The following is a 12205-nucleotide window of genomic DNA, read 5'->3' as shown; positions in this document are numbered from 1 at the left end:
AGCTACATCATCTCAAGACAAGGGAAAAAAATAAAATGTGTAAACATGTAAAGTGTACAATATAATGTTTTGATGTAAGTTTCTACATTGTGAAATGACTACTACAATCAAACTAAAATATCATCTCCTCACATAGTATTTTCTCTGGTAAGAGAACTTGAAACAAATTCTCTTAGCATATTCCTTGTATTCAGTACATTATTAATAGTAGCCATAATGTTATATATTAGATCTCTAGAGTTATTAATTATTAACTAACTGAAATATTGCACTTTTTGACCAATATCTCCTCATTTCCTCATACTCCCAGCACCAAAAAACCATACTTCTATTTTCTGCTTCTATGAGTTTGATTTTTTTATATGCCACTTATAAGTAGAACATGTAGTATTTGTTTTTCTGCACCTAGGTTATTTCGCTTAGTATAAATCCTCCAGATTCATCCATGCTTCCAGAGGTGACAGGATTTCCTTGTTTTTATGACTAAATAATATTTCTGTATATATATGCTATATATGTATATATATTACATATTATATACATATACAGTATACATTATATATGTATGCTTTATCCACTTATCCTTTGATGGACACTTACATTGATTCTATAACTTGGCTATTATAAATAATTCTGGAAGGAACAAGGGAATTCTGATTTCAAGATACTGATTTTGGAGTGTTTTGGATATATCAAGATTTTTTTTTTTGAGAAACCTCCAATATTGATTTTCATAATAGCTATACTAATTTTCATTCCCACTAACAGTGCACAAAGGTTCTTTTTCTCCACATCTCTGCCAACATTTGTTACCTGTTGTATTTTCAATAAAATATTCTAACATATGTGTAATGATATATCTTTGTGGTTTTATATGCGTTTAGTTGCTCAATCATGTCTGACTCTTTGCAACCCCATGAACTGTATGACCCACCAGGCTCCTCTGTCCGTGCAATTCTCCAGGCAAGATCACTAGAGTGGGTAACCATTCTCTTCTCCAGGGGATCTTCCTGACCCAGGGATCTAACCTGGGTCTCCTGCATTGCCAGCAGATTCTTTACCATCTGAACCATGAGGGAAGCTCCTTGATGTACATTGACCTGATGATTAATGATATTGAAAAGTGGTATGTTTTCTTTTGAAAAACATCCATTGAGGGACATTGCCCATTTTTAGAAGGTTACCTATTTTTTTTGTTCTTAAGTTGTTTGAATTTATTAATTTTGGATGCTAACCTCTTTTTAGATGCATGATTTACAGTTAATTTCTCCCATTGCATAGGTTGCCTCATCACTCTGTTGATTCTTCCTTTTACTGTGCAAATATTTTTAGTTTGATGAATCCCCACTTGTCTATTTTTGTTTTTCTTGCCTATACATTTGACATTATATACAAGTATTATTAACCAATATCAAGAGATTTTTTCCTACATTTTCTTCTAGGAAGTTTACAGTTTCAGGTCTACATTTATATCTTTAATCCATTTTGAATTGATACTTATTTATGGAGTGGGATAAGGTCCAGTTTCACAGATTCTTTCTTATATTTTCTCTTTGTTGATGTTCTGTTTTTTCATTCTTTTTCCAAATTTGATCAGCATCCTTATGACCATTACTTTGAACTCTCTATGAAGTAAATTACTTATCTCTTTTTCATTGTTTTCCTCCCCACCCTCCACCTGGAGGTTTCATTGTGTTTTTTCATTTGGAACATATTTTTCTGTTTCTTCATTTTGTTTTAATTTCCATGTTTATACAGACTAGGCAAAACAGCCACTGCCCCAGGTCTTGAAGCTGTGGCTTTGTGTAGGAGCATCGCCTGTGTAGACTGTGGGTGTTAGGCAGCTTTGACAGGCCAGCTGGAACTGGAGTTGGTGTGTGCTAGGGGATCCCAGGGCATGCCACACCAGGACTGCTATAGTTAGTGTATAATATGAGCCTGGGGTGTTCTGGGGCAGCCTGTCAGGCTGGTAGAGTGCCTGGATGGTATTCCTGACTCTGCTTTCAAGGTGAAAGAATGCATAAAAAATACTTTTCTGCACTGCCCCAACCCCAGGGAGAGTTCCAGATATTTCTCAAATCTGCTTGGCAGATGCTCTAGGTTTAGTAAATGAATTTCCTTAACATGTAGACTAGGTGCTCTGTAAACTGCTGAGTTTTTGCTGTACCTCAAGGCAGATGAGTCTGTGTGAAAGTCTCTCAGTGATACCACTTTATACTGCAGGTTGCTGTGACAGGCATGGGGTTACCATCAAGTTTGTGTCTCCATCACTATCCATCTTTATCTCTATGTAATCCCTCCATGGTTCGTTGCATAGAAGATGTTCAATCAACACTCAGTTTTTCTTCAGAAGAAATTATTTTGTATGTAGATGTAGCTTAAAATGTCCATGGGAGGAGGTGGGTTCAGGATCTTTCTACACCAATTCATCTTGATCTGAACCTCCACTATTGGAATCTTGATAGAAATTGCATTGATTTTTAGGTCATTTTAGCTAGTATGAAGATGTTAACAATATTAATTCTCCCAATTCATAGACATGAGACATCTTTCTGTTTGTATCTTCTTCAGTTTGAGATCATGGGTTTCTTAAATCTACACTTCGCAGGCTGTGTTTAAAGACTTTTATCCAATCCTAAAGTTTTCAGTTTTCTGTAATCTTTTTCACATCATGCCTCACAAAGAGATCACACTACTCACGGCACAGTGGGGTAAAACACGAGGCCGATTGCAGTCAGGTACTCCATACCCTGCTCGGTGTTCAAATTGATTGATCTCAGGCCATCTATAAATTCAACATGAGACATCAAGACTCCACAGTGTACTGCTTAGGGAATTTTTCTCCAAGTATGTGGGAGACATAGGAGAGAAAGTATTGCAAATATTTAAATAAAATATGAATTACCTGATTATGAAACATATAGCAAATTTTTTTACAAGATTGTGGTATGTCTTATTTTTACCTTGTACATTATATATATTCCCCATGTAAAAAGTTTTTAATAATGAAAGTCTATTAATCTTCCCCTTTATGGATTAGAATCTATGATTTTAGTTATTCATTTAAATATTTAATATATGTATAGTTTTACTTGATGTTTAAATCTATATTAAATTCAAACATATTCAAAGGTAATATAAATAATCAGGATCAATTGTGCTTTCTCCCCAAAAATACCAAGCCAAAAATCTTGTCACTATTTATTGAATAACTCCTTTTTTAACCCCTAATTTTAAATTCCATTTACTTTATGCAGCAAAGTTTACATAAATAAAAATCTGTTTTTTTGTATTTTTATTTTCACTTCTGAATCACTGATCCACCTGTTTACTTTAGCACCAACAGTATTCCTTCCTATACATTTATTGTGGCTTCAAATCATATTTTGATACCTTGGAAAGCTAGCATTTACTCTTTATAATTTTTTTATTTCAAATATTTTCTAACAGTTCTCATGCATTTGTACTTATAAATATTTCATAATTATTTGGGGTAAAGTCCCCAGTTGTTTTTATAGTAAAATATAAGAAAACCCAACACCATTTTTATAGTGGGCACTCCCACAGGAATGTACTATTTATCTCTTCATTTGCACAATTCCTATTTTATTTCCCTCAGTAAAATGTTGAGTTTTCAGTGAAGTATTGTGGTGGGCTCATCAGTTCGGTTTAATCCTAACCATTTTATGTTAATGGATTATCTAACTATAGGTACAGATGATATTAATGTTGGTTTATTATTATGCTAGGCTTAGACTTAAGTGTTATGCTAGCTGGTGTAAAAGAAATTGAGAAAATTTTTCTTTCTGTATATCTGTGTTTATTCGAAATGGAATATGAACTACTTTCCACATGAAATTATGTTGGCCTATCCTTTGTGGAGGAGGAAATTAGTTATTTGGCAACTTTGTTACTTTCATAATTATTGGCTATTTCTGGATTTTTATCAAAAAGTTTTCTCTATATTTCTAGAAAGTATTCCATGTAATTCAGATTTTGAAAAATGTTAGCCTAATTATAAAACACATCTCTATATTTATTCTAATTTATCAATAGTTGCTATTATAATTGTTTTCTCACTAATGATTTTCTAATTTTGTGTAATTTTATTCCATCCACATGCAATTTTTTAGTTAGAATAATTAGTGGCATATGCGCTTCATTTGTCTGTTAAAATTTTATTTTAGGACTTAGCTTTATATTTTTAATTAATTTATTTGTAGGACTAATTTCTCTTTCTGTTTTCTTTTCTTCCTCCTGTTTTATACAGGTTTTGTTTTTTCTTTTAATATGATCTCTTGAATAATCTTATAATTCATTTATATTCATTATCTTTTAGTAGGAAAACTCTTATCCTTATAAATTTTTCTCTATGTACACTTAGCCACAGTGTTTAAGCTTTTATAATGATTTTAAGCATTGATATAATTTTCTAAATATTCTGAAATCACTGAGATGATTTAAGATTTGATTTAAGAATTATTTGGGAGGCTTTTCATTTAGATGAATTTTTTGTCTTTACTTTTAGAAGTTAATTGAATTTGGGTCACAGAGCAGGACATATTCAATATTTTTTCTTTTAAGAACTGACAATTTCTTTGTGAATACTTAGTAATTTTTTAATATAAATAGCCCATGGAAGCTGATAAACAAAATGTATATTCTGTTGAAGATACAAAGTACCTTCCCACTGAGGAAGAATTCTTATGAAGCCAAAATGTACTTCTTAGTAATTGAGAGTCTGTCTTTCCTTCCCTCAATACACACTAGCAAGTTGGACAACCCTTCATCAAAGCAGTGTCAAAAAGAAAACTCAAAAAGAAAAAAAAAGCCAAATTTCTCAGAAAAGTGCTGGAAAGATTTCTATGCATGATTGCAGAGTTTGTTTCTCAGTTTCAGAGATAAGAATAGACCCATATTGTATACTTAATTACTTTGTTTCAAAATGAAGTTCATTAATTTGCAAAATCCACTCTAAGTTACTAATTAGGTAATTCTTACTACCATACCCTGATAAAAAACAGCCACCATCACACTTTTCTATCTTGGGTGCTGGATGAGGCATTCAGAGCTTTGATTCCATTTTATAAACCCCAGTCAATGAATGAGATCAACATTAGCTGATGCTATTATGCCAAGTTTATATTAGGACTAGTTAACTGAACTGACTCATGGAAAAATTGTCCTTATTTTTTCCCCCTAGAAATCAACATTTATTTTAAATTAATTGAAGTTCTCAGCATCTTTTTAGATTATTTCAATCACTTTTTAACTAGCTCACGTGCTTCTGCCTTTGACTCCCATAGTCTCTTCTTAAAGAGAACTGGAATGATCCTTTCAACTAGAGAATTTATATATTTTTTTAAATTTATGCCTGTCTTCAATCTTTGCACTATTTACTACCTCTGTCTAAAATGATTTTGCCTCATATGACCACAAGCCTAACTTCCTTACTTTCTTAATGTCTTTGCACAATTTTTCTCTTTTCTATAAGGCCTACTTTGATCTCTTAATACTACTCTATTCTCTGATGCCAACATTTTCAACCTTGCTTACTTTGCTCTCCTTTCTCATTTTTCTATAGCACTTTCTGACATATTATATGTATTTATGATTTGTTGGTTTATTCTCACTGCCTAAATGTAAGCAGCAGGTCAGAGATCTTCACCCTTTTTGTTTATCAAGGTATCCCAAGCACTAGACCAATTGCTTCTATATAATTTGCACTCCATACATATTTATCGAGTGTTTGACTAACAGTATGATTTTCAACTCATTTGTGCCTTTTTAAAACACAGTATTACAAAAAAAAAGCAATCAAACTTACTACAATAATTTAAGAGTCTAAACACAAACATTTAAGCATGCAAAGGAAGAATTAAACAAACTCTTCTCTTATGATGACATGATGAAACATGTCATACATTTTTCCACATGGAGGTGAGGGTATAAGGAGCAAGGGTGCCCATGAGCCCTATCTGAGTTTGTGCTGAGCATGGAGAAGCCTTAGCACAGTGTGATAATCAAGTGTACAATTTTATGGGAATAGGCATTCATGTGCCTACATTTACAACAAACACATGAAAACACAACAGAGCCAACAATTCCTAATCAAAGGCGTTTCCATCAATTCAGATTGATGCATGGAGATTTGAAGGAAACTTTTGTTCTGAGGTTTTCATAACACCAGTTTCTTCCAGGCACATTGGTAAACAGATTGTTTAAGTCCAATGTTTCAAAATATAGAAAATGATGCATCTGAATGTGTTTATTTTAAAATTAGAAACTGTCCAAAACATTAAAAAGAAACATGAATCAAATAATTGCAAAACATTTTTTTTCTAATTGCCTGAAATAATAATAGACATTATGATGTTTTCTGTCACTACAATTAGATAAGACTTTTAAGAATTTATTTAATACCCATATTCTCTAAAGCTAATTTTAAATCTCAAGCAATACATACATGTTCAACTCTGTAACTGGTGATTGTGTACTTGTGGCATGTCAGCCAGATCAGCAAACACCAGAATGTCCTACCCCCATTCTTCAAACTTCATGTGATCTGGCCAACTTCCAATGGCCAGGGTCTTTATCTTGATTGCTGGAGAGGTTTTGTTTGTTTGTTTGTTTGTTTGTTTTCCCTACATCTTAGGAAGACTCCTTTGTCTTCACCAGTAGATCATACACCAGTGTCTGTCAGGGAGCTAAGTATCCTGTCTCCCTCATCCTTGCAGAGATTTTAATGCCTATGTTTTAGGCATTTGTCAGTTTCCCCACAGAATTAAGCCTCTGGGCTTAAAATAACACACCCTTTATCTTTTACCTTGTTGTCTAAGTACTACTTGCTCATTGCCCTGTAAGTAGTTTCTGAATATCTAAAAAAGAATAGTACTCTCACACATATCCTCAATTACCAGGTAATTAAGCTACAGCCAGCATAAAACACCACCAGGGGTTGATGATGATACATAGGACATTTCCAAAAGTACTTTTTCTGTCCAAATATGGCACATTATAATGACACTGTGCACATTTTATTGATGTAAATGTACTGGATATCTTCTTTTTTTTCCATCTAGATATATTTCCATCCTTTTACATCTTATTCTATTTTGCTCCCAGTTTAGATCTCTATGGACTTGACAGGCTCCCTTGACCTCTGACTTCTGACAGGTTAGCCAATGGGAAGAACCTACAAGATATTAAGAACAAAAGGTGAAAGGAGTTAGGGTACTCATTCTCTTGGTGTTTTTCCCCTTTCGACATCATTATGGATTGGCTGCACTCTCTTCCACAGGCTACCCTCCTGTCACGCTGTTCTAACCAGCTAATCTTCCCCATTTGATGACCACTCTCTCTCGTTCTCCTTTAGATTTAGGTGTAATGGTTTCCTGGGGCTTTCCAGGTGGCTCAGTGGTAAAGAATTGGCCTGCCAATGCAGGAGACATGGGTTTGATCCCTGGTAAGAAAGATAGCCTGGAAATGGCAACCCATTCCAGTATTCTTGTCTGGGAGATCCCATGGACAGAAGAAACTGGCAGTCTGGGCTACAGTCCATGGGGTCACAAAACAGTTGGACACAGACTTAGAGACTAATCAACATCAATAATAATGGCTCACTACTGTTACTAAGCCAGGGTGAAACATTTCTACTGTTGGTTGAGAATGTCATATGGAGATTTCTATGTATGAATATACTCAACTAAGGTATGTATAAAACTCCATAGGGCATTCTCAACAAATGGACATGGAAATTGAGGTTGATCCTTGTGATTTCCTAAAATGTAGTGGAAAGAACTTTTACATAGGAAAAGAAGGGTCAGGGTCACTGGCAGAAGTGGTCCTGGGATGTGCAGTGTGTTGGCATAGGTTGTCTTGGAGGAAGTTGTCATTAGGCCTATCATAGAGACGATAGACTTACCATAGAGACTACAGATTCTAGGACTGGGCTGTCTCGGAACAAACTACAGGGAGTGAGCATAGCCCTTTCCAATAGCAGAAAATTGGATTACAGATTTATTAAACTTGGCCCTGCCCACCAGAGAAAGACCCAGCTTTCCCCACAGAAGTCCTTCTCATTAGAAAGCTTGCACAAGCCTCTTAGTCCTATCCATCAGAGGGCAGACAGAATGAAAACCACAATCACAGAAAACTAACCAAAATGATCACAATGATCACAGTCTTCTATAACTCAATGAAACTATGACCCATGCCATGTAGGGCTACCCAAAACAGATGAGTCATGGTGGAGAATTCCGACAAAATATGGTTCATTGGAGAAGGGAATGGCAAACCGCTTTAGCATTATTGCCTTGAGAACTCCATCAGTTCAGTTCAGTTCAGTTGCTCAGTCGTGTCCAACTCTTTGTGACCCCATGAATCGCAGCATGCCAGGCCTCCCTGTCCATCACCAACTCCCGGAGTTTACTCAAACTCATGTCCATCAAGTTGGTGATGCCATCCAGCCATCTCATCCTCTGTCGTCCCCTTCTCCTCCTGCCCCCAATCCCTCCCAGCATCAGAGTCTTTTCCAATGAGTCAACTCTTCACATGAGGTGGCCAAAGTACTGGAGTTTTAGCTTTAGCATCAGTCCTTTAAAAGAACATCCAGGAATGATCTCCTTTAGAATGGACTGGTTGGATCTCCTTGCAGTCCAAGGGACTCTCCAGAGTCTTCTCCAAAACCACAGTTCAAAAGCATCAATTCTCCAGTGCTCAGCTTTCTTCACAGTCCAACTCTCACATCCATACATGACTACTGGAAAAACCATAGCCTTGACTAGACGGACCTTTGTTGGCAAAGTAATGTCTCTGCTCCCCCATGAACAGTATGAAAAGGCAAAAAGATATGACACTGAAAGATGAATCCCTAGGACTATAGGTGTCCAATACACTACTGGGGAGGATCTGAAAAAACAGCTCCAGAAAGAATAAAGAGGTGGAGCCAAAGCAGAAACACCACCAGTTGTGGATGTGTCTGGTGGTGAAAGCAAAGTCCAATGCTGTGAAGAACAATATTGCATAGGAACCTTAAATATTAGGACCATGAATCAAGGTAATAACATGGAAGTTGTCAAACAGGAGAGAGCAAGATTAAACATTGACATTTTAGGAATTCTTGAAATAAAATGGACAGGAATGGGCAAATTAAATTTAGATGACCATTATATATCATACTGTGGGCAACAATCCCTTACAAGAAATGGAATAGCCCTCATAGTGAACAAAAGAGTCTGAAATGCAGTACTTGGGTGCAATCTCAAAAATGACAGAATGACCTTGGTTCATTTCCAAGGCAAACCATTTAACATCACAGTAATCCAAATCTATGCCCCAGCAATTAATGCCAAAGAAGCTGAAGTGGGATGGTTCTATGAAGACCTATAAGACCTCCTAGAACTAACACCAAAAAAAAAAAAAAAAAGTCCTTTCATCATAGGGACTAGAAAGCAAAAGTAGAAAGTCAAGAGATACCTGGAGTAACAGGCAAGTTTGGTCTTACAGTACACAATGAATTGCTTCAAGGCTTGCTTGCAAAGGCTAACGGAGTTTCACCAAGAGAATACACTGGCCAGAGCAAACACCCTCTTTCAACAACACAAGAGATGACTCTGCACATGAACATCATCAGATGGTCAGTATCGAAATCAGATTGATTATATTATTTGCAGCTGAAGATGGAGAAGCTATATATAGACAGCAAAGACAAGACTGGGTGCTGACTGCCATTCAGATCATGAGCTCCCTATTGCAAAATTCAGGCTTACATAGAAGAAAGTAAGAAAAACCACTGGGCCATTCAGGTATGACCTAAATAAAATCCCTTATGATTATGCAGTACAAGTAACAAACAGATTCAAAGGATTAGATATGATGGACAGAGTACCTGAAGAACTGTGGACAGAGGTCCATAACATTGTACAGGAGGTGGTGAACAAAACCATCCCCAAGGTAAAGAAATTCAAGAAGGTGAGGATCTAACAAAAGCAGAAGATATTAAGAAAAGGTGGCAAGAATACACAGAACTACACCAAAAAAGGTTAATGACCCAGATAACCACAATGGTGTGGTCACTCAGCTAGAGCCAGACATCCTGGAAAGTGAAGTCAAGAGGGCCTTAGAAAGCATTACTACAAACAAAGTTAGTGGAGGTGATGGAATTTCTGCTGAGCTGTGTCAAATCCTGAAAGTTGTTGCTGTTAAAGTGCTGAACTCAATATGCCAACAAATTGGGAGAACTCAGCAGTGGCCACAGAATTGGAAAAGGTCTGTTTTCATTACAATCCCAAAGAAGGGCAATGCCAAAGAATGTTCAAACTACTACACAATTGCATTCATTCCACATTCTAGCAAGGTAATGCTCAAAATTCTTAAAGTTAGACTTCAACAATATGTGAACTGAGAAGTTCCATATGTACAAGTAGGATTAGAAAAGGCAGAGGGGCCAGTGATCACATTGCCAACATCAGTGAGCTCATAGAAAAAGAAGGAAATTCCAGAAAAACTTCTGCTTCATTGACTATGCTATATAGCCTTTGACTATGTGGATCACAACAAACTGTGAAAAATCCTTAAAGAGATGGAAAACCATACCAGCTTATCTGCCTCCTAAGAAACGTGTGCAGGTCAAAAAGCAACAGTTAGAACCAGGCATGGAACAACAGATTGGTTCAAATTTGGGAAAAGAGTATGTCAAGGCTGTATAGTGTCACCCTGCTTATTTAGCTTATATGCAGAGTACAGCATGAGAAAGGCTGGGCTGGAGGAAGCACAAGCTGGAATCAAGATTGTCAGGAAAAATATCAATAACCTCAGATATGCAGATGACACCACCCTTATCAGCAGAAAGCAAAGAGGAGCCAAAGAGCTTCTTGATGAAGATGAAAAAGTACAGGGAAAAAGCTGGTTTAAAACTCAGCATTTAATAACTAAGATCATGGCATCAAGTCCCATCATTTCATGGCAAATAGATGGGGAAACAATATAAACAGGATAGACTTTTTATTTTCCTGGGGTCCAAAATCATTTTGAACAGATACTACAGCCATGAAATTAAAAGACACTTGCTCCAAAATCACTGTGGATGGGGACTACAGCCATGAAATTAAAAGATGCTTGCTCCTTAGAAGAAAAGCTATGACAAACCTAGACAATGTATTAAAAAGCAGAGATATCGTGCTCGCTTCAGCAGCACATATACTAAAAAACTGGAGCGATACAGAGAAGTTTAGCAAGGATGATATGCAAATTCATGAAGTATATCATACTTTTAAACTTAAAAGCTTTTGCACAATTAGGGAAACTATAAGCAAGGTGAAAAGGTAGCATTTAGAATAGAAGAAATTAATAGCCAATGAAACAACTGACAAAGAGTTAATCTCCAAAATATACAAGTAGCTCATGTAGCTCCATACCAGAAAAATGAACAACCCAATCAAAAAGTGGCAAAAGAACTAAACAGACATTTATCCTAAGAAGACATCAGTTCAGTTCAGTTCCGTCGCTTAGTCGTGAACGACTCTTTGAGACCCCATGAATCGCAGCACGCCAGGCCTCCCTGTCCATCACCAACTCCCGGAGTTCACTCAAACTCATGTCCGTTGAGTCGGTGATGCCATCCAGCCATCTCATCCTCTGTCCTCCCCTTCTCCTTCTGCCCCCAGTCCCTCCCAGCATCAGAGTCTTTTCCAATGAGTCAACTCTTCGCATGAGGTGGCTCAAGTACTGGAGTTTCAGCTTTAGCATCAGTCCTTCCAAAGAACATCCAGGACTGATCTCCTTTAGAATGGACTTGTTGGGTCTCCTTTCAGTCCAAGGGACTCTCAAGAGTCTTCTCCAACACCACAGTTCAAAAGCATCAATTCTTCTACACTCAGCTTTCTTCACAGTCCAACTCTCACATTCATACATGACCACTGGAAAAACCATAGCCTTGACTAGATGGACCTTTGTTGGCAAAGTAATGTCTCTGCTTTTGAATACGCTATCTAGGTTGGTCATAACTTTCCTTCCAAGGAGTAAGCATCTTTTAATTTCATGGCTGTAATCCCCATCTGCAGTGATTTTGGAGCCCCAAAAAATAAAGTCTCACACTTATAGATGGCTAATAAACACATGAAAAGATGCTCTACATCATTCATTATTAGAGAAATGCAAATCAAAACCACAATGAGCTACCATCCCACACCAGTCAGAATGGCCA

At 36.5% G+C, this 12205-nt stretch overlaps 1 pseudogene; it reads left to right on the top strand.

The window, feature by feature from the left end:
• The first annotated feature begins 11178 nt into the window (after positions 1-11178).
• Positions 11179-11274, top strand: LOC129623899 (uncharacterized; annotated as a pseudogene).
• The last annotated feature ends 931 nt before the right edge of the window (positions 11275-12205 follow it).

The sequence above is a fragment of the Bubalus kerabau genome, chromosome 11 (assembly GCF_029407905.1).
Source record: "Bubalus kerabau isolate K-KA32 ecotype Philippines breed swamp buffalo chromosome 11, PCC_UOA_SB_1v2, whole genome shotgun sequence".
NCBI classification, from domain to species: domain Eukaryota; kingdom Metazoa; phylum Chordata; class Mammalia; order Artiodactyla; family Bovidae; genus Bubalus; species Bubalus kerabau.
The sequence above is the reverse complement of the archived record's forward strand: the minus strand, read 5'-3'. Positions and strand labels throughout refer to the sequence as shown.